The sequence below is a fragment of the Argiope bruennichi genome, chromosome 4 (genome assembly GCF_947563725.1).
Source record: "Argiope bruennichi chromosome 4, qqArgBrue1.1, whole genome shotgun sequence".
NCBI lineage: Eukaryota > Metazoa > Arthropoda > Arachnida > Araneae > Araneidae > Argiope > Argiope bruennichi.
This window is the reverse complement of record NC_079154.1, coordinates 96988471-96995114: the sequence shown is the minus strand read 5'-3', so window position 1 is coordinate 96995114 and position 6644 is coordinate 96988471.

Sequence of the window (6644 nt, the reverse complement as noted above, 5' to 3'; positions counted from 1 at the left end):
GTTTCTCCGCTTTTGGGAGTTGGTTTGAGCTTTGCCTTTCGGCGTGCTGCTACGTCGATGATGTTACAAGGACTGATGGTTTTTTACATATACCGCTAGAGGGCGTTACAAGCGAGAGGCGGGGCAACATGCCTACGTAACAGTGATCATTTCCCAGATAATGAATTTATATTTCATCGACATTCAGCTCTTTGCCATGCTGCCACTGTATTAAATTATTGTTTCAAGACATTCAGATTTTATTACTCCAATGGTATGGGAAATAACCAAAATCTTAATCCAATCAAAAATCTATGGATCAGACAAAAGGAAATTATTATATAGAAGCAATCCAGGAATAAAACAATTAAATGAATCAATAATTCAATCATGGCAGACAATATAACAGTTAAGGAGCTAAAAGCACTGATGAAAACCATAGGATAGCATACAAGATCATGGACAGTATTAAAATTTATCCAACAATCTATTAACTATTATGTGAAAATTTTTTACATATGTCATTTTTATATTTTTTTTCTTTATAAATGCTGCATGAATACAATTATTCATCCTAAAAATTATTCTGTAAAATTCTTCATTTAATTATCTTGAAAAGGGCATATAGCTTTAATGTATTTGTCTTAATAAAACTGCTGTTGAGATCCATCAAATTTCCAAAATGCATTCTTTCTAAAAATTTCTACAATTTTGGCCACTATTGTTCTATGTTTGCATAATTTTCTAAATTCAACCCACAATTTGTTTTTTAAATGGTTTTTAATAATCAGAAATTCTCATATTTTAATTTTAGACAATCGGTTCAAAATAACCAGATACACACACACAAAAAAAAACTGTTTCAGAACATGTATAAGCAGCAAATAGGTCAGTCTATTAATACTTTTCTTTTCATTTTAATCTTTAATCCTTCTTAAAGCAAAGATAAGCATTTTTAATGTTTCCTGTTAAGAGAGATGAAACATGATTAAATAATTAATATTATATGATTTTAATTATATTTAATTAGATAATCAATAGTTAAATAATATTCACAAGAAATATCATTCTTAATAATCAGAAATTATGGATAAGTTTAGCTATTAATATTGATAAGACAAAGTTTAAAAGTTTTCTAAAGCAGCTGAAAATAAAAGGCGGGTACTTATTTCTTCAAACTTTCCCTTTATAACTGAAACATAAATAGCATAATGCATGTCCAAGTTTTCAACAAACAATATTTTATACTCAATAAAATAATCTTAAAAGTGCTTGCTTCTCTTATTATCACAAGAGTATATATATATATATATATATATATATATATATATATATATATATATATATATATATATATATATATTATATAAAGAACCATTAATTTAGCAAAATATTAAATATTTGTTCCATTTTTTTTAAAAGAAATTTTATCAGAATTTTATATTTACATGCAATTTTTTTTTATTTTATTCATTGATAATGTTTTATCCATTCATACAATTAACACTATATAAATTTATCTTTAGTACAGAATTTGGCTCCTGTACTTTGTATATTAATTAAAGATCTTGCAAATTACTTTTACAACTGTAATCAATTCCCATTTTCGTCCAACAATGCTTCACTTGAATTATAAGCAGAATAGAATGTTACATGTATAGATTTTTTTTTCTCGTTCATCTTCATATTAATACATACATATAATACATATAAATCTAAAGCAAATTTGAAAGATTTGCTTTGTTTACATTCTCAAGATGATTGATTGAAATGGGATTTTTGGCAACAATGGCCATTATCCTCTAATGCCAAAAAACACTCCCAATTTAGCAATTTTTATTCATACTAGAGAATCCTGATGTAAAGTCGAAATATCTTTAAAAAAAAAAGTGAAAATCATTCTGTTCTGAAAGCCTAATTTTCATTAATATCTTAAGAACTATTGGGCAAAAAAAGATAAAAATCTGGAAAAATTATGCTTTAGATCTTGCTGCTTTGACTGACATCAAAATATTTATTTTCTATTCAAAAAAATTTTTTAACTTATTCTTTCTTATTAAATATTTGAATGTAAAATAATTATTATAAATTTGTTAGACTTTTCAATTTATTGAAAAAGTAGTTAAAATTATTATTTCACATCAGGAATTGAAATTTTCAGTTGTTTGTAACTCATAAACTGCTTACTTAAAATTACAAAGTATGAGTTGTTTTATTATGATTTTCAGATACGTATTCAATATTTGAAAAAAATCGAGCTTTTGCAAATCTAAATATAAAAACCATCCCTTTCAAAGAAATATATTTTATACACATATAGAGCATAAATTTTAATAGTAGTAGGCATTTACATTTTCATTGTGTGATAATTAATTTCAGAATAACAAGCAGTGTTCAAATATTTTTTTTTATAGACTGCACGATTGAACTGTTGAATGAGCAATCATTTCAATACACAAAGAGAAAAAATAATTTTAATTTTTAAATGGATGTGGCATTGTTGTATACTCGATTCAGCAAAATTAATTCATTCAAATAAGGATGGTATACCTTGTATTAAATTTGAATTTATAATAATTTAATATAGCCATAATAATAAATGATTATCAATTTTGAGAAAATACATATTATAATAAGAATTCCTATATTTACAGTAATAAATATAAGATTTTAATGGCTGAATAGTTTCTTTTACAATGATGATACAAAACATGATAAACTTGACATTTCGAAGAATATCGTGGAATTGGGCAGTTTCAATTCAACGAATTCATCAGATATTAAATTATAGGTAATTTTAGATCATGGATTTCATAAAAGAAATTTTCTTTAATATTTAAATAAATTTAGGGGAAAGGGAATTGCCTTGCGGCATAGATACCAACGATGTAAAAACACTGAAGAGAGAATGAAGAGAAGACAAATTTATAAAAAGAATGAATCAATATACAGAGGGATGTTAAGAAAGAAAAGTATTGAATGCTTTGAAAAGTTATGTAGCGAAATAACGAGAATGAACCCTTTTGAGCTACCTTATAAATTAGCGGCAGATAAAATGAAAAGGAAAACAGTTTTGCGCGGTGTCAAAAAACAGGATGGTACAAAAACCAAAAATACAAAAGAAACTATTGTGAGATGCCTTTTCAAAGAGGAACAATCCCAACAAGAAAGTAAAAAGCAGAAGAAAATGAGGAAAAGTATTGAGTTATATAAAACAAAAGAAAAAGATAAAATATTCACAATAAATGAAATAAGAACAACGATTAATAAAATGGCCAAAAAGAAAACACCTGGATTAGACAACATCCCAATGGAGATGCTTGCTGAAATTAACAGAAAGAATCCATTCATACTTTTAGAGTTATACAACAAGTGCCTAGAATTAGGTGCATTCCCTAATCAGTCGAAGGTAGCAAAACTGATTTTAATTCCTAAAACTAAAAGAGACTTAGAGGATCCTAAATCCTATAGACCAATTTGTTTGCTAACAACAGCAAGTAAAATCTTGGATAAACTGATAACTCAAAGAGTATAGCACTTATTAACGGCACAAAATAGACTGCATCATGATCAACATGGTTTTAGATATAACCACTATTGTGAAACAGCCCAAAATGCACTATGGAGTAAAATAAAAGGTGCGATGAATCAAAAACTAAAAACAACAGTTATATCTTTGGATGTAGCTGGAGCATTTCATTCCGTATGGAGGAAAAGCATTTTATATGCCCTTATAAAAATGAATTGCCCGAGCAATCTTTTTGAATTGATTAAAGATTACTTAAATGAAAGGAAATGTATTTACCAAGATGGAGAGAATAATTGGGAATTTATAATGGATAGAGGAGTGCCACAGGGCTCGTGCAGTGGACCGTTATTCTGGAACTTGGTTATGAATTCTGCATTTAAAATCAATCTTCCAGTGAACTGCTTTATGCAGGTGTATGCCAATGATGTGCTACTAATAATCTCGGGAAGAACAAAAGATGAACTGGAAATTAAAGGGAAACAAATAATTCATAGGCTAGTAAAATGGGGAAAAATTCATAAACTTGAGTTTAATGAAAGGAAAACAATTCAAATGCCATTTACATTTGGAGAACATTTAAAATTAACAGATCCGCTTAACATAAAAATGGGCAATAACAATATAAATGTGTCAAATCAAATTAAATACTTGGGAGTTACATGGGACAGTAAATTAACATTTACATCACATTTTAATAAGGTCAAGAAAAAAGTGGATGTATTAACATATAAACTAGTGACAGTTGCAGATAAATTTTATGGAAAAAGGAAATACCATCTAAGAAGAATCTACACTGGGGCCATTGAGCCATTTGTTCTTTTCGGGCATGGAGCATGGTGACATAGGCTAAATCTAAAGAAAATCAAACATTAAATTCAATCCAACGGTGCCCTCTCATCATTATGTCTGGGGCTTATAGAACCATTTCTACAGAAGCCCTTCAAGTGATAACGGGAAATTTGCCAATGGACCTCAGAGCAACGGAAATTTTCACTAAATTTCAAATAAGAACTTCTAGTAATAAAGTTAAAATAGGAAACAAATGCTTCAGCAAAAAAGATTATGAGATGTATTTTGACAAATTCGAACAACATCCTGCAGAATGGTTTATTCACAGTTTTCAAATTAAAATCCCAGATATGGATGGAATAGAAATTTTTACAGATGGTTCAAAAGATGAAAATAAAGTAGGAGCTGCAATAGTAGTATACTACTATGGGAAAGAGATTGATAAAAGTCTTGTGAAATTATCGAACCATGCCACAAGTTTCCCGGCAGAAGTGCAGGCTTTAAAGATGGCCATTGTATATTGTGAAAGGGTGGAGGACAGACAGAAGTGCTCAATTTTTTCAGATTTTTCAAGCCATACAATCATCTCACAATTGTAATAAGGAAATATGGACGATAAAAGAAAAGATAAAAAGTGTAAAAAGTAACAAGTGGATAGAGTTGAATTGGGTTAAGGCCCATATTGGGATATATGGTAATGAAAAGGCGGATCAATATGCAAAGTTGGCGGCACAGAAAGAGGGTGTTGATATGGTTGTCCCCAAATCAAATGGTGTCTTAAAATGGGAATTAAGAGAAGAAATAACGCAGCAATAAAGATGGTATATGTCCAAAAACAGAAGAGTAACTTTCGATTTGATTCCTAATCCAGAAATGAAAATAAGAAGATACCATCCACTGATAATTCAAATTATATCAGGACATGGGAGATTTCCTGCATATTTCCAAAGATTTGGAAGAATGCAGGACAATAAATGCATTTGTGGAGGAATCGGTACTGTTTACCACTATTTAAAGGAATGCATTGAAGTCTCGGAGTTAAGGAAAAATCTGAAAATTATAAATAATGACTTAAGTACAGTACTGATGGTACCAGGTAATCTTAAAACTCTGAAGGACATGATGTCAAAAATTGTCAGTTTTTTACCAACTATTTGAGAGTTTGTAGATAAGGAAGAAGGACAGTAATTGACCACTTTGTGGCCAATTACCTCGAGGAGAATATCAGTTTGACAAATTGGTCAATGCAAGGATGGACAATGCTCAAGATAGCAGTCGGCCACAACAAATCCTGTCGATACTGCTACGTTCAGTGGTGGTGGGGTGGTCGGCTGTATGGAAGAAGAAGAAAGGGGAAAGGGAATTATTGACTTCCAACACATATTTTGTAGTAGCAGAAATATAAATGTTATTAAGCAAATTAAAGTAGTATAAATAAAAATTGAAGCAGTTTTGTTTTTTTAAAGAAAAACCTTTTTCTCCCCATTTATTTAAGAATATCGTATAAATATATACAATATAAATTATATATACATATATTATTATAAATGTATATAACTTTTCTTATATACTTGCTTCCAAAACGAAATGTGGATTCAAATTGAAAATTCAGTTTAAATTAGTATTGCACAAGCAATTGATCTTTAATGTAGCTTAATAGATGTTGCTATTGCATTTAAATTTACATATAATAGAAGTATATAAAATTTGGTTTATTCGGGTAAATAATATATTTAATTAAATGAGGATCCATTTACTTTGTTTTTTAACCAAAATTGTTGTACAAAATAATAATAAAAATAAAATAGGCAACTTTTCAATAAACAAAATTTAAATAAACAGAAAATATATCTTTCGAAATTGAAAACAATATAATGATTCATATCCCCCCCCCCTATTGGACAGTTTTTTTTTTTTTTTTTTTTTTTTTTTAAATGCTGTTTGCTTTTTAAGATAAATGTCAAATCTTATTTATTTGCACTAATAATAAAGTTGCAAAGCTTGATTTATCCAAGCCTTTTTGATTTGGCAAAAAATTAATTTGTAAAGGACCTCATAGTTTTATATAATAAAAATATTACAATTAGCACCTTCAGATTTTTTCCATTAGACCAATACTAGAACACTTGACATATAATATTGGATTTAACTTGCACCAGAATTTTCACTAGAAACAAACTTCAAATTATTCAATTCTTTGACTCTTAAGTTGTTACAACCCTGTAGAGATCTTAGATTAAAAAGACTCCAATTTTTAATAAAAATGATGACTATGAGATTATATTCCCATAATCATTTTTTTTTTTTTCAAATTTACCATTGCAAATTAAAAATCCTTAGTTCATAA